The 22,515-nt window shown below is 31.9% G+C and overlaps 1 protein-coding gene across 1 annotated transcript in view; it reads right to left on the bottom strand.

Annotated features, from left to right (window-relative positions):
• Lim1 (LIM homeobox 1) overlaps window positions 1-15,491 on the bottom strand; it is a 207,571-nt gene extending 192,080 nt beyond the window's left edge. Inside the window, exon 1 of the mRNA XM_072522896.1 lies at window positions 15,184-15,491. The gene's annotated coding sequence lies outside the window, so the exon portion shown is untranslated. The remainder of the gene's footprint in view (window positions 1-15,183) is intronic.
• Window positions 15,492-22,515: the final 7,024 nt, after the last annotated feature.

Raw genomic sequence — 22,515 nt, forward strand, 5'->3', positions numbered from 1 at the left:
GTCTTCGAGTTTCAGGATTAGCAACTGCCTGTGTTGTTAACTAGAGCATCAAGATATATTATAAAAGAGACTACCTCGCACCCCGCAACAGTTCGTATTTCAGGAACGTGTTGTTGGCGATCAATAACCATGATTATGGTTTTGTTGTAGTTAAACATGAGTCCAAAGTTAGCACTTTATACCTCTATTTTTTTTTAATAAGTTAGTAATTTCTTCAGGAGTAGAAGCTAGAAATATAATGTCTTCTGCGAAACGCAAGTTAGATATCTTGACACCGCCTAGGTTTACTTCTTTCTCCCAACCATCCAATAATCTGCGCAATATGGACTCTATATCTTTATAGATGTTAAATATTAAGGACCATAAAACGCATACCTGGCGTACTCCCATCTCCAAAGTTTATTCGTCAGATAGGCATTTGTCCATTAGAATATATGCCAGGTTATACAGTTTGCTAATAAAGTAAGCCAAGTGTTTGGATACACTCATTGTCGTCAGTATGTTTCACAGTTTGTCTCATCTAACATTATCAAAGGCCTTTGTCTAATCAACAAAACATAAATATCGGCATCTGATATTCTCTGGCTTTTTCTATGATGTTTCTTACATTAAGGATTTGCTCTCAAGTATCTCTGCCCTTCACAAATTCAGCCTGCTCAGATGCTATCTACCAACTTATGAAGTTTTCTTGACGACGCTCTATGATGAAAAGGATCACCTTACTGACGTGTGATATTAGAGATAGTAGTCTATAGTTGCTACAAATATTTGTTGGATCTTTTTTATGTAGAAGTATGGTTATGGTATTTCTCCAATCCTCAGGCCAGACTACCTATCAGCGTTAATTAAATCGTAGCCTGCTGCTTTAAAGTAAGTCTTTTTAGAGCAAATTCAACCTCGGAAAAAAGTACGTTAGCCTCAGAATGAAAGACGGTGTGTGCGAGAGATTTTCCTAGATTTTCAAAAATTACTTTAATTGCTATAATTTAGAAATAAGTGTCATTCTTAGTTAATAAATATTTGCTTATTATTGAAATGTTTAAATGATAAACTGATTAAGAAATCGACAATGGAAACATGGAAAACATTAGTTGTCAAAGAAGACTATGGTATTTAAAAATAAATAAGGAGACACACAGTTGTTTATACCTATTAGTTTATTTTTATTACCTTAAAAATTTTACCTATTAGTCCACGCAATATGTACCTACAAGACCCAAATCCATTATCATGTATATGAAATTAAAGTTTATTGCATAAAAAATACTGGTACAAATATCACAGTAAGTAACATAGGCTAATAGTTCAACATCATGTTTGTTTCTAGAAAAAAATTCGAATCAATTATAAATAATATTGCCAACCAAAACACAATACCTACGATTTTTTTTTAAAAACGATTTACATTTATACCTAGTTACAAGAAAAAAAGATATGGATAGGATATAAAATTGTTTAAAATCTGTATATTTTATACAAAATTCGAAAACAAAAATGCGAAAAATAGAATTTTTATATCTTTCAATATTTACGCTACAAATACTGGCGATATTTGCACAAATATTTTGTTTTTCGCTGCCCAAATTTGCAGCAATTATTTTTAACGCTCCAATGCTTACTTTAACTCTTTGTTTGGCATTTTTTTTTAGATCCACTAATATTTTTATCCGATAATGAGAATTAAATATAAAAATATTAGTTGAATATAAATTTTGACAAAATGAAAGCATTGGAAAAGAATTTAGGAAAAATTATAAAAAAAGACATCCCTTTTTAAAAGGTTTAAAGAGGTTGTTTAAACTATTAATCATTGAATTACTAACAGCGGCTTTTGCGTCACTATCTATAATAGGTTTCTTCCACTTATCTTTACGTAATAGCACCAAACTGCAAGGCTCCTGATATTTGTACTACTTTGTGGGCTTCTCTACTAATTACCTACCTGAATAATTCCACAGGTTTTGAGGTTCTTAAATGAATTATATGAATTAAATATTTTTTTGCGTCGCCAGCGTCTATATTTTTGGTTTCTTAAATTCTGTGCTTGATATACTTAGTTCCATTTCCATACAGTTTATGCATTATGGCCCCCACTTTTACATTTGTCGTGTTTACTCGGTCGACAAATAATATTTTGAAATTTGAATTTATTATTTGGCGTTATTAAATGTGACCAAATCACATATAAATCTATAAGAGTCGGAAAACCATTAAAAATTTATATTTTAAGATTGTGGAAAGTTTATGGGTAGATATATATAGGCAGTTGACTGGTAGTGTATCGATATTTATTGCTAGATATAATGGTATTGTTTATTGACTAAAAATATATCAAACATACTAAAGTTGGGTACAGAGTGTAAGAAAGATTGTAAAATATGAGTTTTATGATATAATAAAATAAATTTATTTGTACAGCTTGCGGGATGAATATAGCTTTCCATGTTTTCTCTTTAACCTAACAACGTCAATTTTCTCACACGAACCCATTAGACCGCAGTTTAACTTTTTTATATTTAATTCAAAATCCTGAATCTTATAAAGAAATATTTGGGTAACATATATTATAAATGATTTCAAAAACACAAGTAGGTATAATTTATTTCTTCACTCCGAAAATAAAAGCATCAATGATTGGAACTTGTTATCGGACCTAAAAAATAAAAATTCAATAATTCAACAAAAAGAACTTCTGAAACTGCTTTCTTGTGGAAAGTCTATTTAAATATTATGCATATGTGAAGAAAAATGTGTAGCAAACCCATCAGCAGAAAGTAGCAGGCTTTGGTTGCCAATACTAAAAGAAGAAGTCAACAACAAGAACATACCAACAATAGTGGAAGTTATAGGAAGAGAGAACATCGCTTACAACTCACACACAATACATATGCAACACACAGTACACCATCATATAATCCATTTTACATAACCTACGTTATACAACCACGACTATAATCCACGCTACACAAACATATAATACAAATAAACCCGCAAAAACATCCAGACTTTGATATTACGAGGTAAAATTTTTCAAAATATTTCAATAATTTTTCAATCAAGCATACGGTTCCCTATAAAATCAACGCTAAGTATGTTAATTTTTGAAAGACATAACCTATCAACAACTTGTTTGATTATATTATAATTTTCCACAATTTTTTTTTAAAATATTCTTTTTTCAGAACAATTTCCAGAGTCAAAATCGAAACGTCAAATTTTAGTTAGTTAAAAGTGTAATTTTAATTACAATCAATTGTGGCTTAATCCCATGTATACATAATATTCAGAAAATAACTTTTAATGGTACCTAGTGACAAAACTTTGAAGAAATATCTTAAAAGGAAAGGATTATTTTAACTTTTACATATCGGGGCTTGATTGGTGTTGTATGGTTACATATTATTGTTTAAGTTTTTATGTTCGGAATTACAGAGCAATGGGTAAATATATGGAGCTGCTTGCAATAGAGTTAGAACAGGTGGTGCCTAGTCTGATAGATAAATTCGATTGAAATTGAAAGGCAAATTCTATACACCTATCATAAGAGGTTCCATGACATCTCGTAACGGCGACACTTCATAACATCATTTAGCATTACTTCTTCGTTATGTACCATGTCCTTTCAGAACGTTGGTTACTATCATCTTCTTCTTCTTCAAGTGCCCTGTCCGTTACGAACGTTGGCTATTAACATGGCAATTCTGATCTTATTTGCGGCGCTTCTGAATAGTTCGACCGATGTGAGCCCGAACCACTTCCTCAGATTTTGGAGCCACGAGTGTCTTCTCCTGCCTGGCCCTCGCTTACTGTCTATTTTTCCCTGGACAATCAATTGCAGTAGACGGTACTTATCGTGTCTCAATATGTGGCCTAGATATTCAAGCTTTCTTTGTTTAATTGTATTCACGATTTCTTTCTCCTTTCCGATTCTTTGGATTACCTCTGTGTTGGTGACATGTTCGGTCCAGGATATACGAAGAATGCGTCGGTACACCCACATTTCGAATGCTTCTAGTTTTCTCGTGAGCGTCTCCGTCAGCGTCCAGGCCTCCACACCATACAGTAAGATCGGAAAAATGTAGCATTTAACTAGACGTAGTTTTAGGGGAAGAGACAAATCCCTGCTTATGAGGAGCTTTTTCATATTGCTAAATGCTGCTCTAGCTCGTTCTATTCTCGCCTTAATTTCTGTGGCCTGTTCCCATTTTGCATTTACGTTGGTGCCAAGGTACACATAAGATTCTACATGGTCAATTAGTATGTTACTTATCCGTAACTGTCGAGCAGGCTGTTGCTTCCTGCTTATCAGCATCCACTTTGTCTTCTTGAAGTTGAGGCTCAGGCCGTATTCCTCACTAACTAAATAAACTCTTTCCATTACCTGCTGTAATTCGTCTATGGTACTGGCAAGGATCACCGTGTCGTCGGCATATCTTATATTGTTTGTTAACTCGCCGTTTATTTTTATGCCCTCATTTGCATTTTCCATACATTTATTAAATATTTCTTCGGAATAAATATTGAATAGGAGTGGGGATAATATACAACCCTGACGGACACCTCTTTTGATCTGCACACTTTTAGTGAGTTCGTTGCCAATTTTTGCTCTTGCTGTTTGACCCCAGTATAGGTTTGCCACAATTCGAATGTCCTTGTCGTCAATACCTGTCTTTCGCAGAATATCTATCAATTGTTCATGATTGACATTGTCAAATGCTTTTCTAAAATCCACAAAGCACAAATACACATCCTTATCAACGTCTCTACACCGCTGTATAAGCACCTGGAGAGCGAAAATTGCTTCTCTAGTTCCAAGTGCTTTCCGAAAGCCAAACTGCGATCTATCAATATTTGACTCACATTTATCATATATTCTTCTATGAATGATCTTAGTGAACGCTTTAGAGGTTACTATCATAGCTATCTTAATTTTATTCACTGCCACCTTAAATAGCATACTTATATCAACACCATACCAATCTCGCAAGTTCTTCAACCATGCGGTTATTCTTCGTCTTGGACTGCGATTGCCTGCTATTTTTCCTTGCGTGACATTTTGTAGCAACCTATATTTGATCTCAGTAGTCTTGCTGAGGAAACTTCTCTACCCAGGAAACTTTTAAAATTCTTCTATAGCACCACATTTCGAAAGCCTCAAGGCGATTTAGATCGATTTTATTCACGGTCCAGGACTCGACACCGTAAAGTAAGACTGAAAACACGTAGCAGCGAAGTAAGCGGATCCTCAATGCTAATTTTAGGTCTCTGTTACATAACACCCTGGAGATCCTTCTAAAAAGCCGCTCTAGCACTACTGGATATAGATAAAAACACATTTTGCATACTTTCCTTCACTAAAAGTAGTGGTAATTTTTTAAGACTCCTTTTTAAATACATTTCAAACATATTTTTGTTATTATGACAATAAAAACAATTTTTTTATCCTAAATTATCACTTTAAAGTAGTAAAACTAAGTCGGAAAAATAATACAAGTATAAACCACTTTATTACTAATGTGTTTATTATAATATTCAATACCATTTGTATTAATGATAACGAGAAAGTATAACCAGATATACAATTTTAAAGTATGCTGATTTATTTAATGTAAAAATTAAAACATTTGCGATATATTAATTTTTTAGAAATTTCATTCGCCATTTAACATCATACTTTTGGATGACTGTAACTACGCGCTATTTTATTTGTTTGTATTTCAATTAATTGTCCACTTATATATTGCAAATAATATGTTTGTTTTAAAGTAACTTCTGCAAAGAATCTATCAAGAAATTTCCACATTGTGGGATGGGCACATTGAAATAAAGATTGAAGTGAATACTAAGAGCCTTCTATGCTGTTGGTAGTCTAAGCCACACCATGTGCTGCATTAGGGAGGAAATTCTGGATCTTGCCTATGGTCATTTCTCAATTCATGACCGTTAATACAGGTATTTTTAAAATACTGCAAAAACTCTTTAGTTTTGTCATCAAATTCAGGAAAAATTCCCGCGACTTGTAAATATTCATATAATATATGCATAGGTATAAATTGTAAACATATTTGTTTCTTCTATAGGGAGTAGTGATATTGAAGTTAGCATCTTAACGCAAACTGCAAAATTTTCCACGTTAGAATTAAATTCACGTTTTAAACCAATTTCCTTTAACCTTTGGATCACTGATTGATTTAAATGGAAAAAACATTATTTTATATCAACTCCTGAAAATTCTGCTTGAAAATCATCGATTGCTGCCTTTTCAAAATCAAGTAGGCAAAAATCGGGTTTAAATTTGGTAGTCGGGTGTTTAACATGTGTAATAATCTTTGATAAGTTTCTTCAGTCTTACTTGGCAGTAACGCAAACATAAAAGGAAATGCTATGCCATCAAGTTGAACGTGAATAGTATAAAGTTGGAATAATATTTCAGGTAGAACTTTGAAAGTTCCATCGGCTAACCAATTTTTATGCGCCAGCAACAACTGTTCATGTCCAAAATAATATTCTGTTAGGATCATGTTATCCACTGTCATGTAATAAAAATTTGTTGTACCTTCCAGGAAGTAGAAATTTCATGTTATTGGGAGTAGCAGATACAACATATGTTTCTTGCCGTTTGGCACGCTGAAGTGTTCTTGAAATTGATGTCTTTTTGACAGTAGTAATTTAACGCTTACAGTTGCTTGAAGAAGTTTTGTACTATAGACAATATAAGATGCTGTTCCGGGATTTTCCATAATTGGTTTCATTTTATTTTACCATCTTTCTTGCATATGCTGCGAAAGGTTAGATGGATGAGTGAAATAAAAAAAGTATACAATTAAGGAGGGATTTATTAGGGAAATAGTCACTGAGATACCAATTGATGGAAAAATAAAAGAGCTTAGGTGAATACGATAAGATATATTCAACACCAAAATAATGATTACGTAACACGAAGAATTGCAAGATCCAGCATAGGGATAAAGGCAAAGATAATGATGATGAGTGATACTCTTTTAGCTCACTTGGTTTATTAGTTTCTTTTACTATAATTTTAGATCTTTAATTGAAACACTCTTTTTGTTTCAAATATACAATTTTAAATGCTTTGTTTTTTTATGAAAATATTTTATTTTTTAATATAAATGTAGTTCAATTTCATCACTTGTGTGATTTTTTTACGTTTCTATATAAATTTATATTAAATAAAATTATGCGACAAAGAAAAACGTCAGCAACGGTGCAATTTTACAAGGAACTCAGAAGGAAGGAAAAATATATACACAAGAGAAATAAATGAAAATATGAAACTAAATTGATGGAAGAGTTGGAAATCCATACGAACCAAAATGATACGAGAAGGTTTTGGAGATAGTTGGAGATATGCTATGGTCTAATGAAGATAATCTTGAATCTCTTGTGCAATTAAACCCTGATTAAAATCAGAACCAAGTCAATCCACGGAAAAATATTAAAGCTAACCAAAAAAAATATAAAAAAAACAATGCACAAGAAACTGATGAAATCCCGGTAAGACTCTATAAGTGTGGGGATGAGAACCTAGTTAAGCAAGTACACAAGATATATAACAAGAGTATGGAAAGAAGAGCAAGTACCTGAGTAATGAAACATTGCTTCGATATGCCGACTAAAGAAAAGACGACCAGCTTGAATGTGGCAATTAAAGAGGGATAACACTTTTAAACCCAGTCTATAGGATACTCTCTAACAACATTTATACACTTCTGAGTCCATACTCCGAGGAAATTATTGGCGGATATCACAGTGAATTCAGATATAAACGGTCAACAATAGACCAGATTTTCGTATTAAGGCAGATTCTTGAAGAATCCAGAGAATTTTATATCGACACGTTTCACCTGTTCTTAGAATTCAATGCAGTATAAGATATCTTTGTAAGAAGCAAGGTATACGAAGTAATGAAACTCTCAAATTTCACTACGTCTAAAAATGAAGTTGATCAACTGCTTAATATTTCCAATACAAACATTCTGTTAATCTTTTCCCCTACGACAAGCAAAGAGAAGAAAGATAGACGCCACTGAAATGTTCTGTTGTTACGAATTCCGTGGACAGACCACAGGACAAATAATTAATTTCTAAATTAGCTGAAAGTCAGCAAAACTCTATCTAGCAAAGCTAATCTCCAACAATTAAAGTACTTTGGATAGTTTATGAGAGCAAACAGAGAAAACATGGAAATATCAAGAGGAAGATCCTTAGGAAGATGGATTGATCAAATTACTGGAATATGCAAAAGACCTATGGATAAGTTATAAGCAATGAACATGGAGAGATCTTTGGAGAAGGACAATACACAACATCTTGATGACAACTACACTCCCTCCGGGGGTCAGAATTGAAGAGAGATAATACTGGGGAGAGACAGAAAGACAAAGAATATGATATATAGAAACTTAAAGGTTCAAGTTATAGGTTATAGTGTACGTTTGTGAGTCATGGGTGCTTTCTAACACAGATCGATATACCTTTGAAGTATATAGTAAGTACAAAGAATTAGCCGAAGCCAGAGATATATTCACTGTAAAAAATTAGACGCCTGCAGTGGACAGCACATCAAGCCTGAGCAAATGAAAGCTACCCTGCGCCCAAGGTTTATATAAGGTGATGGTGTAGTTGAGGATGCCAGAAAGACCGGGTTGTCAGCTGTCATCAAGCTGCACATAATGGAAGAATCAGCTTAGGAAAGTCGAGGAATAGATTACGCCGTAGCACCAATAATAATAATATTTGGTTTATCAAATTCACTTGTTTTTCTCGTTTTTATACAAATACTATACGGTATCGCCAGCTTAGCATGTAACCCTAACATTATTTTCACCTAAGAGATATTTGTTCATAAAGACATTGACATATAAAAATAAAAAGTTAACCGCAATGACATTTTTTTTTGGTTCAAAAAATCAAAACCACTTAATATACACACTAGTTATACACGACAGTTCTGCTAATTGTTATTAAACATTTACATTACGCAAAAAATTACGCTAAGGTGTAGTTGTACAAAGTTCAAGTAATTGAAAATGAAATCAATGTTTTAATATTGAAAAAATTATAAAACAATATTTACTATATATTGTTGATAAAAATAAAAATGTTTAGGTTTATTGTGGTCGGGATATTAGGTTAGGACTACGCCTAAGGATGCTTCGGTATTCACTACTATTCTTTATGGCTTGAAAGCACGGACATTAAAACAAGTGTATCTGAATAAGTTAGTAACCTTTGAATTTTGTTGTTACAGAAGAATCCTACGAATATCATGGACTCAAAGAATATCAAACGCAGATGATACTAGAAGAATGGGAGATGAAGCTGAAATAATATTGACTATAAAAAGAAGAAAACTTGAATATTTAGGCCATGTGATGAGTGGACAAAGATACTCATTATTGCAGCTTGTGCAAGGCCAAGGCAGACTGTAGGAAACCGAAGTACGGGAAGACGAAGAATATCGTGGATTAACAACATGAGGGAATAGTTTAAATGCAATAGTGCAGAACTATTTAAAGCGGTAGTCAACAGGGTTCGCATAACCATGATGATTTTCAACTTTCGATAGAAGAACTTAAAGAAGAAGAAGGTTTATGACAAAAAAATTCAAGTACCTATAACTCAAATTATATATATAAGTTTATTGTCCAGTATAAAGTAAATATTGCTTTATATACACCGTTACTAAATATTGTTTTTGTTTTATTTCCATTTTTACCAAATACGTCTTTAGAACTAAACTTTTTTTAAGCATATCGGAATTCGTTTTCAGACTATAAATAGGATCATTCCTTCCGATTCAACAGATGGTTCAATATTGTTATTATTTGGATGGCATTTATGACTTTTAAATTTTGACCATCATTACGAATAGAATCTTTTATTGTCAGAGACTCTTTAAATTTTTTACTTCCCATTTAATCCTATTTGATTGAGATTAGTGAATCGATGTGAAAAACCGATATTCCGTGACGCCTTCTCGTGGCATTAGTTCCGTGACGCCTGAGCATTTTACAATAGAGAAAAAAGTAATACAACGCCAGTATAGAAGCAAAAAATATTAATCACATTGAACTTACGTTATAATGTAAAATGCTCTTAAATTAAATGAAATATCAGACAAATCCTGATAAAACCAATAATCTTAAAATATTAAAAGTGTTAACGCTATAGTAAATCTTGAAGTTATGCGTGTAGTGTTTTTTATTTTTAAATAAACATTTTGTGTGGAATATCAACTTATTGGAGTTCATAATATGAGGTCTAGACTTATTAATAAATATTTTATAAATAATGTAAATTATTTATTTACATTAATTATATTATTACTTATTCAACTAATTAATTAATTAATATAACGTGATAATTAACAATAACTATAAAACATGTTCAAATAATGCAAATTTTTTTTTAATATTTTTGTAAAACAACTTGAAATAATTAAGTGATAATAATTAATAATAAAAAATAATAAATATTAAGCTTATTTATTTCTACTTAATATTTTTAAAATCATCTTTTATAATAATTGTCAGGTTCACTGGAAGTTTCTAACACAAATGTGATACATCATCCAGATTTTTGAAGTCCTCATAAATAATTATTGGAAGATACAGTTAAATATTAACATGATACTGAATGATGATATAACAACAAAAACTGAAAACCTAACACGAAGATCTACATAACATTTACATTAAGTTTTTGAAAAAAATGAAGCCATAATTATTTATTTACCACTTTTTTAATTAATGAACTTACAAATAGCAAATTTACAGAATGTATAAACTTGATCTTAAAAGCATGGAGAATTTTTATCCATCAAATTAGAAACAGAAATATTTTTTTATTACATACACAAAAGGTACATTTACCGAATCTTTCAAAAAACCCCCCGGGACACATGTTATTCTCTTCGCATTGTTTGTTTGTTGCCTGGATTTGCCATTTTCCGAATATTAGTTCTTTTTGACTTTTAATAATACCATGTCCTTAATAATACCCTCGTAATGGTCCTCACAAAACAATATTTCAATGTCCTTTACGATTCTCCAAGTGGCACGTTCTAATTGTATAATCTTCACTTTCTCTACTGCTGCTCGAAATAGTAATTTGGTATTAACTCCTCTATCCCCATTTAAATCTTGAAAAGAATAGACATTCAATTTTTATATTTCTAGTCGATAAAAATTGAACAAATGGATGAAGAGTACCACCAACATATACACTGCTTTGGGTGTGTCGGTTCAACTAAAAAGGTAGGCCCTATCACTGTCAGATGTTATAGTGTGATTTCCCAAAATTCTAGAACCACCATCTTGGCGAAAGCTTTGTTGCAGATTGATCGTCATATTATAATATACGGTTTTGACTTATACGAGCTATTTGGTTGTCAACTTTTTGTTGGTCAAAAGCAACATGGAATTCTTTTATGCTTATCAACCAATTAGTAGCATCAAAAGCAAATCTTCCTGTAGTAGCGATGGACTATCTAAAAAAATGTCCTTAAATCTCCCAAAAAAATTGTTGGAAGTCCTGGTCTCACTAATTAACGATTCCTTTAAAAAAGGTATATTTCCAGAGTGTCTAAAGACAGCCATTATTATTCCTCTTCATAAGGCTGGTGAAAAATCTAATATCTGCAACTATAGACTTATTGCCTTACTACCGGTTGTATCCAAAATTATTGAGAGACTTAAAAATCCCGACTTATGTCCTTTCTCGTTGAAAACAACATTTTATTACAAAGTTCGGTCAGTTTCAGTTTTCAGTTTTTTAGTTTGGTTTTTTATCTAATAAATGCACCAGCGATGCTAGGTTTTCTGTACTACATGAGGTCTATCAAGCACTAAACAATAATCTTTATACTGCCACTATTTTTTGTGACTATACCAAAGCTTTTGTTGTGTAAATCAGGACACAAAAGCATTGTATGTGGAGTACCACAAGGTTCAGTACTGGGTGTTCTGCTTTTCCTTATTTTTATAAATGACATCACTAACTTAAAAGTCGATGGAAAAATTTTTCTTTTTGCTGATGATACCAGTATTGCCTGGAGGAACTCTAATACTGCAACTCTTCAAGCAATTATAACTTCTGATCTACTTACAATAAAAACCTGGTCCGACTCTAACTCTCTTTTAACGTGGATAAGACAGTAGCATTATCCCATAAAAGAGCTCTTCAATCCTTGCTTCTTAATAACAGCCAGATCACTATCGTTTATTCTGTAAAATTTCTTGGTATTTTTATGGACAGCAACCTTAAATGGTCCCTTCATATCGATTTGTTAAGTAAGAAACTAGCCTCAGCCTGCTATACAATGAGATCTGTTTTGAAGGAAATCAATTTAGCATCTTCCAAAATAACATATTTTTCTTTGTTTGAGTCTCATCTTCGATTTAGCCTTCCTTTTTGGGGTTCTAGTATAGCTGTACAATCTGATGTTATTTTTAAATTACAAAAAAAGAGTAATACGGTATTTTTTGGCCTCAGTACAATAACACATTGCAGAAGCTACTTCAAAAATGATGGGATTTCACCTCTTCCCTCTTTATATATTCTAGAAACTGCTGGCTTAATTCGTAAACACCTACATGTTTTTTAGTAAGAACTAATCATGACTACTCCACCAGAAATTTAAGCTTTGATGTGTATTTACCGATCCCGTTCACTGAGTTAGTAAAGAAATTTATATACTATATTAGGCAAAAAAATTATACAACCATCTTCCTTTGCAACTTAAATCTACAACTTCTTTCCTTAAGTTCCGTAAATTGACAAAAGCCTATCTATCTAAAAGACCATATTATTCGGTGGAAGAGTTTCTTAACGAATAACTAAAAAATTACAGTATGTTTAGGTACAAGCAACTAAAGTATTTTTATATATATATTTGGGTAACACATGCAGCAACTTAAACTTATTCGTAAACTAGTTCGTAAGATTTTATTATGCAATTTGCAGTTTAGTTAAATTTTCTAATCGATTGTATGTTTTATTATCTTTTATTTTGTGATTCTGTGATATTGACGATTTATGTATTGTTAGTAAATTTTAATTGTTGCTGTTATTTTTTTTACTTTTTGTAAGCTTTGTCCATAAAATTGAATCTGCTTTCCACAGGTAGATCATATGTTGCTTTTAGAAAGTATCCAAAAGATAAGTTAAATTGTACCTATAGTAAAAATGCTAGCGTAGACATTTTTTTTACTAAAATTCATTTTTCTAATTTATTTTCTTGAACCTATTCATGTATTTTTGACATAATAATTAATATAAGTTTTTTTGTTGTTGGAATAATGAGTATTTCAAGGAAATCAAGGAATATATTGTTGCATAGCTTCATCCGACGATGAAATTATGGATCCTGGCATTATTTATCTTTGGATTAGTTAAAATTTTTAATTTAAAATTTGCCTAAAATGCTAGTTTTACAAACAGTTATGCTGCGTTTCTAACGTTATTGTATAAGTAAATTTGTGAACAAAATAATGTTCTTTGACTTCTTGTACTATTATGTTTTGTTGAATAATGGGCAGTCAATCAGCTGGTAGAAAATGTAGTCTATTGAAATTTGTTTATACTTAGGTACAGATATTTTAAGAATCTCTTACATATGCAGTATTTATCAAATGAAGTATTGAAAAAATGTAACAAAAATACGTAGTAGCTGTCAATATTAGGGATTATCGAAAATGATATAATAACTCTTGTTCATACCTATAATGAGGAATGAAGATTAAGAAAGTATAAGAATTTCTCAAGCAAACATTAGGGAAAGCAGAAATATATTCTTGTCATCTAGTTTAAAGACAGGGCTTTCAATGACGATCGTGTAAAGAACCATGTACTTAAATATATTCCTGTACATTTTAATAAATGAACTGACGAAGGAATATTCCAAGCCCAATATAAACATTTAACTAACCCTTTAAACTAAGTAAAAATAGTAAAATGATTATTAAACATTATCAAACAAACTGATAAGGTTACCACTTAAGAGGAAAAAGATGAAATTAGCTTTTATTGTCAATGGCAACATTAAAATATTTGAAATAATCTCAAGGAATCAACGATATAACACTGATAAAAAGGAAAAACCAAGTGACCTTAATTGTGTAAAAGATTGGTTAGTATAAAGATTAAAAGAACGTGTCATTTTAAATAAATACATTTTAGGTTGAATCTAAAAAAGAATCTAATAATAAAATATTCAGTGTGAAACGTGTCAAATGTTCCCATTCCCAAGAAATGTTGGTAAGCTTGGTAACCAAAGAAGGAAAAAAAATCTATAAAATCAACTAAAAATAACAGGAAAAGAAAACGTAAACCTAGAAGAAATAAATTCCGAAACAGCTATTCATTCATCCTTAATTGTAGCTGACAATAAATAATACAGTCAGAAAATGGAAATTAGTTACAGAATTCAAATAAGGCCTAAGGCTTTTTATAATTACAACTTTCGCCTAAAGAACAAAAACATCAGCAAAAACGGGAAAAGGAGGCTATGCTATATATTAAACAATGACCAGATTACTCAAAATATGTGGTGAAATTAATTAATATTGATCACAAATTAGATAAACAGTTGTAAGGAAGAACCGAAAAAATAGGATACCTAACAAAGATTAAATAATAAAGCAATCTTAGGTTAAAATACTGCAAAATTAACAAAAAATACTGGTAAGAGGCGTGGAAACACATTGGATAATTACTAAGATTTAAGACAACAAAAAATGTTAAATTATTAGAGACTTGTCATCTTATGCAATACATCATTGTTTCATGTTCTGTGGAACCAACATTTTCTATCAACTGATAGGCCAATAATATCGTAAATTTAATTTATTATAATTTTACTACACTAAATCGTATATCAAATGCAAGTGTCAATATAAAAAATATATCAAATAATGGGACTTTCATTCAAAGTTGATAAGTCAAGACTTATTACTTTTTTAAAAGAAGAATTCGTTATAATATATCAGCATACCGCAAATAAAGATACTAATAGGCACGTAAAAGTTTTTAAAAAGAAAATCTCTAATAAATGTATAATAATAGTTAGTTTTATTGTTGCAAAATAGTCACTAAAGGTTATTATTTGCTTATATTTAGGGTTACAAGTGTTTCTTAAATGAGTAAAAAATGAGGACTAACCTATATTGTGGGTTGAATGTAAGTAACCAGAGTTGGGCCCGATAGGCACATGGGCCAACCCGGCCCTTAACGTGAGGGTCCCCACAGGGGCAATTGCGGGACCTCCTTCAAGGTACGCCGCCAGATTGGCCAAATTTTCACTTCCACACACTAAAGCACTGAGAGATCCGTACACTCTATGCACCCGATTCAGTCCCCTTGATAACCGATCGCGGCGCGACGAAAGATCCGTTCCGACAACGTTGAAGAACAAATTTTTAAACGTCCTGTGTTGGATACAGTGTCAACGTTGTCAGTTGTTGGCATAGACTGCCTTCCTGTTGTTGTAAATCGAGTTGCCCCTACTTTCTATCGATTTCCAGTCCCCTCCACTTTAAAATTTGACAGCGAACCAATCGAAAACGGTGGTAACGCCTTCCGCTAAGCCCCTCCTTTACCTGGTAGCCATCAATTGTGATCTTTATCGTTGCGATATTGCTGAGATGTCTCTTATGTTCGGTGGTGGAAAAGTTGAAAGTCGCTTGGTGTGATCTCAGCGACAGACTACTGTTTTGCATTTTTTTGATGTTAAGTCTCACCACAGTCTGAGATGTGCATATTCTGATGACGGGGATTTTTATTTTCTGGAGGTTTATTACGAAGAGACTCACGGCAAAGAGGATTTTTTAACTTCGGTTTTGTTTTATTGACACCAAAAAATAGATTGTTTAAATAAAAATAAAATTTATAGGAGATAACTAACCACATCTTGATTAAAAATTATATAATTATACATATGCATCATACAATTACGTGATTTGATATACATTGATTCCATTCCTATTGTCCCTGACAAATACTGATAAATCAAACAATATTAGGGAGTATTCAAAAAAATATAAAAAAATCGGTATTTAAATGCGCAAGCAAATTAATAAGTAAGGAAAATATTTATTGCAATAAAATCAATTTTAAAAAAATGGTTTATCTGAAGTTAAGCTCTTGAAAAAATTCGAGGAAAAACAAAAAAAAATACAGTATAAAGAAGGTACAGTTTAAATAAAATGAATTAAAATCAAAATAAGCATACTTATAAATTTAACACAGCATTTTTTTACGAAAATTAGGCTTAACATATTATATAATAATTTCTAATCTTAGCTTGGGAACTAATAAGTACCTGTTATAAATTTAAAAATAAAACAAGATTAAAAAAATAGATAACTTAAACAAAAATGCTTTAACGTAATTTTTATCGAAATATCTTAGATAAAGAAAAATATATGATTTTTGTTTAAAGCATGAAATATCTAAATGTTCATTTAAATGTTCCATCGTAAAATTTCGGCGCCTGTGAATCAAAACATTTTTATCAATCGAAAAGCTTCTTTTAACGTCCACACTGGTTATCCGTGCATACTTACTTATACTTAGCTATTGCCGAAACCATATTTATATATTCAACGTCTTCTCCATTTAATATTGAAAATATTTTCTTTATCTTTTGAAATCCTTCGTTTTTTGTTAATATATCTTTGAGTTCTGTTAATACCAATTTTTCCAAAAATACCTTCCATCTATTGTTTAAAAACTATTGATTTTTTGGATCGACCCAACTAATGCTATTTGCTGCTTCTCCAAATAAAAGTTGCTTTTCATAAAAGCAAGATTGCTTTGTAATTCTGTTTCACCTACAACTTCCTGACAACGTGTTATCGATTTGCTAGCAGTATCTTGAAGTTATATAAGAAGTAGTATAAAGCCCTCTCACCGGTGAGGTACGTACCTCACCGAGATAACATTGGTTCAGGTTGTAATGGAGAGTTAGGCAATCTTTCTCTAAAAAGTGGCACCCTTAAAATGTCTTGAATAAAAAATTTTTCCCATTTTTGATCAACTCATTAACTAGTGGAAATTGCAGCCGTATAGTCTCAGCAACGCCATTCAGGCGTGTGTTAGACACGTTAAGTGAATTAGGTTTGGATAAACCAGTTGAAGATTTGATACTGTTTTGATTATATATAGCGCAGCGTCGGAAAGCAACAATACTATTTTATTTGTGGGCACAGCCTTGAGAAGATAAAAATTTGTTAAAGCTTCATTTACAAATCTTGAAATTGTATTGTTATTTGTTGCTTCAAGTTCTTTTAAGCACACTAAATAACTCTTCGTCAACATTTCTTCGTGAAGTACGCCCATGATTAAATTAGCGACGTACCTTCTACAAATATCTGTAGTCTTATCCACAGTAAACCAGATGTAATTGTTCCAAATCAATGTTTTTACTTTTTTTATGGTTTTCTTGTAAATGCAATTAACATAAGTTTTCCGCAGAGTACTTTCAACCGGTCTTTGACAGTACTTTTCCAAAAATGATTTAAAACTTTCATTTTAAAATTTATTAGGTGGGATATTAGAATCGACCATTGTACTGCATAGATCAAAATTAAATTTCTGCTGACGCTATATCCCGAAGTTTATTGTAAGGATTCTGCAATTATTGTTTGTTGCTTACATTATTTTTGTAAACCTTTTTAGGGATTCTTGATCTAAATATGTTTTTACATGTTGTACTATATTGTACTATTTGTCGCATTGTATCTGTAATTAATAATAACATCAACGTAATACAGAGGTATAGGGGAAGGGTGAGCAAGTCGACATACTCGAAGGTAAAATCGATTTATTTTGAAAAATGTAAAAGGTATCATGAATTAAAAAGCACCATAATACAAACAGAACATTCTTTTTTAATATTTATCAAGTGAAAAACAAAAACAGAACTCCATTTTAAAACTGTAAATGTAAAACAAAAAAGAGTCAAAATGTCATCTTGCCCTACCATAGAGGGCAAGACGCCATATACGTGGATTTATACATAAAGTGATCAATTATCAAAACATAATTCACAAATAAAGTTCTTAGCCTTCATCGATAGTCCTGCACACTCTGCATGAGCCCACATTTGACACTTTTGGCAACGTAACCAGCCTTCTTGAGCTTTGGATAGACTATATAACTTATTGCAATAGAGGCATGCGCAATCATCGTCGTCGTCCTAAAGGGCTCTTCACAGTCTGATTTTTTTCATAGATTTTAACTTCCGCACTTTTGTTTGTTAAAACTTTCAGCGCGTGCCATTGATGTTGCCTCTGGCTGACGTAAATATATATTCGGATGCCTTAGTCGAAAAGAGCGTAGCCAACCTCTGCCTGCAATGTTTTTCGTGTTATTGAATTGATGTTTTAACTTCATACTGACTTCAAATTCATATGCCAAAATGCGGACATCTACAGTCGTTAAGCCAAAAAATCTGGCTTCCAGTGCTAGCATATGCTCCACTAGAGCCTCTTCTAGTTCTCGATTTAAGGTTGTTTCATGTCTGCCAAGATGCTTACAAGTTTTTTTGGCTTTGTAAGGCCTACTAACCGTTAACCAACCCATGCGCTTTTCTGCTACAGCCAGCAACGCTCGCTCCATGTTCTTCTCATTCCATGCCCTTCTATTGGTTTTTCTTTTATAATTAGAAACCATCTGTAAATAAAAAGAACAGTTGCAAATTTTAGGTCATGAAGGCCAAGGGCGGATCCATGGGGGGATAGTGGGAGCAATAGGGATAATTACTTTCCCCAGACAGGTTCCACCATAATTTAAATGAATAGAAAAAACTGGATAAAAATACTATAGGTAAGAGCTTAAAAATATACTAAAAAAATTTATATGGGTACCCATATTTTCACTTCTATATTAATAGTAAGTACCCAAAATATTACTTGAGAATTTTATTTTAAATGAGTTTTGGGTAAAAGTTGGACCCAGAGTTTTTTTACCCTCCCTCAAAAATATTTCATAGATCCGTCTTTTAGAGGGCAAGATGACACAGCTATATCTCAACTTGCCCGCAGTTGCAATATCCTAAGGTAAAGATTAGGAACACCCTTTTTATCTCTAAAATAAATCATGACAAGAAATACTACGACGGCATAAATAATATATGAAAGTATATTATTTAAAACTGTGAATTTTCTGTGTTGTCAGCTCGGCAATTGATTAAAGAAATTTTTAAATTTCTTTTTTGCTAACTGCACTATAACACAAAATTTATTTTTTATAGAAGTTGTAAAAAATGTTTTGTAAATGTAACATTTTTACTTCGTAATAATATATTAAAAGTGGATGTATTAAGTAAGTGCCTAATACTCTTATTTTATTTTAGAGGATGGATATTTCAAGAGGAACGCTGTTAGCTAACTTAGGGATTCAAAAATTTCAACAAACTTTGACCACTGATCCTCGAGAACAAAAAACAAGTAGTTCCTGTACTATCCAGAAAAATAAATCTGCTGAAATGGATTTTGATGAGCCATACCAGTCCTCTTGCAGTGAATATTTTCCTGAATACGAGGAAACTGGTTCTGCAGAAGAAACGAGAGGCCATGAGGATATAGAAATCTATTTAAATATAGCAAAAAATGATGGCAGAAAAAAATGCGGAAGATCAAGATAAACACTAAATCAATCAAAACCAGACAGAAAAAAGTTTGCAAATTGTAACTAAAAATATACTTCGGCAAGAAACAAAACTGTATTACCTAAAAAGTTTAATGAAGATTAGTCTTGTCCATGTTCAAGAAATTGTCACAATATTCTAAATGTTGAAACGAGAAGATTTTTTGCCAATTTTCGAGTATAGGGACATTTGAAGGGCGCTGTGCTTTACTTAGCAAATATGTTGAAGAGGGCAACAAGAAAAGATGTTACACAAAAAAGCAAACATCAAGAAGAAGTAAGTCAAGAAAATACTTTATAAATGGCAATCTCGTTTGCAAAGAAATCTTTTTAAATACACTTCAGATCAACCATAATAGAATCCGCGTAGCCTTAGATCAAATAAAAAGTAATATTATTTAAGATTAAAGGGGTATATATAGTGGTGGAAAAAATGCAATTGATCAAGAAAGAATTGAAAATATTAAGATGCACATAACGTCATTTTCAACATATGTGTCACATTATTGTCGCAATCAAACGGACTCCAAATTTTTAAATCCTGGCCCGAATTTATCAAAAATGTATCAATTCTACAGAGATACTACAGAAAATCCAGTGAGCCTTACGAAAAATAAAAGCGTCTTTTATTCAAATTTTAATTTAAAGTTTAAGACACCACATGAGGATACATGTTGAATGTGTGATGCATAGAAAGCCTAAATTAGTTCTGCACAGGCTACACAGAAGGAGAATCTAGACAGAATTCACAGGGAACATCTTGAAATTGCAAATAAGTTAAGGAGTGAAATGAAGGCTCATCTAATATGCGCGCAAGAGGATGAAACACTGGAGACCCTGACTTTTGATCTCCAAAAAACTCTATTTACCAAAAATACCGACTGGAGTCGCATATTACATAAGACAATTCAATTTACTTATTTTAGGTATTTATGTCGGCAGTACAAAAAGAGGTATTTTCAATGTATGGACAGAGCAAGAGGCAGGCAGGGGAACACAAGAAGGCGGTTCATGTCTGCGTAAATATATTAATAAAAATATAAGGCACCCGTAAAGAAATTAATTCTACGGTGATATTCTTGTGAGGGGCAGAATAGAATTATTAAGCTAGTGTTAATGCTTATTCACATACTTCAAAACTATACGTTCCTTGAATCCATTTCGTTAAAATTTGTTACTTTCTGGGCACAGTTTCCTGCCTAATGATTCACATTTTGGAGATGTGATCACATTAAGAGAATGCTCTCTTAAAACCCATCAAAGACTGTACACTGACAACGATTACATAGAAATAATGAGATCTTACCGAGTAAAAAATAAATTTGTTGTAAACTGTCTAAGATCAGAAGAAATGGTTTCAGTTAGTCTTTTGCTACAATCCATAACAAATCCCAAAACAGATATAAATAAGGATTTTATTAATTGGCTAAAAACACATGTAATACATATTACAAAGAAAACTTCTACAGTTTTGTACATGAAAAAACATGTGAGAGATCAACAACATTTTCGGAGGTAAATATTGAAAAACCACGTAAAGGTTGAAAACTTGTTTTAAAGAATGTAAAGTTGTGGCCCTTGTGGCCAAATGGCAAATCACTGTCCGCTGAAAAAATTAAGGACCTTAATGATTTGTCTAAGATAATTCCCCAAGATGCCATGCCTTTTTATGGATTTTTGAACAACATCATCTATGAAGATTTGGAAGGAATTGGGTTAAATCCTGATTTCGAGATTGATCAAGATCAAATCGAGTAGGAATTTAATCAGTAACAGTTACTTACTATTAGTAATGAACTCGAATTCAAAGTTTTTTTCTGTGTATTTACCATTTCGGAGGGATAGACGGTTATTGCAAAATGACCAACTTATATAGTCTGTCTAAAACCCTTCTTTCGGTGCGTCACTAATTTTGACGTCATATAGGATTTTAAAAATATCGAGAATTATTTCATGACATTTTAGTTAAATCTGACAGTTGCAGGATCGTTATCGGCTAAATGTGAAAAGGTAATGTGAAATAACAACTTTAACAATTCAATTTTTTGTTAATTTACATATTAGAGGTCTCGTCCCGTATATAAATTTTTATTGCGCATTATATTGGAACGGCAGATTGTCATATATCCTATTCTATACATTCCAAGGAAAGTGCTTAATTAGCTAAGATTTATTTATGGATTTATTATTATTTATTACAAATACTATGGAATTGGAATGTTCGTTTATTTAAAATAACGCTTCCTCCTAGAATCTTTTAAGTGTTGACTGCAAGATAAAAAATTTTACTGGCAATTGCAAGGCATCAAGTCAAACATTCCTGTGATAAAATAACATTGATTGAAATCAGTCATAGTCGGATAAGTAATTTTGCTAAAGTTTCTGTGGCACCCAATAGGTAGTTTAATTTTGTGAAGATTTATCATTAAATAGTGGAAATAGTTTAAATAGTTCTAATATACACGAGTTCTATTAACATGTTCATGTTTATTGGTTAATGAAGGTCCTAGATTATCACATATTGAAGTACTCATTGCCACAGAATAGCTAGCATCTGTTTGAATGCCTTCATTTGTCAATCGTCTTACTGTTGGTAACGAAACTCCTAACGCCTCGGCAACACACTAAAATGTATAGTATTTAAAATACTATTAATATTTTTTAGAATAATTTAAAACTTACTTTACGAACGGCAGAAACTGGTAATAAAGTTGTCCCAGCCTCTTTTTCTAATTGAAAATAATTTAGTAATTTTATTATTAGTCTTTGTTCTTTCTCGGTATATCTCGGCATATTTTTATGACAATAAATACAAAATTAAATTTTTACTGTAAAATGTCTAAA

The sequence above is a fragment of the Diabrotica undecimpunctata genome, chromosome 2 (assembly GCF_040954645.1).
Source record: "Diabrotica undecimpunctata isolate CICGRU chromosome 2, icDiaUnde3, whole genome shotgun sequence".
Lineage (NCBI taxonomy): Eukaryota > Metazoa > Arthropoda > Insecta > Coleoptera > Chrysomelidae > Diabrotica > Diabrotica undecimpunctata.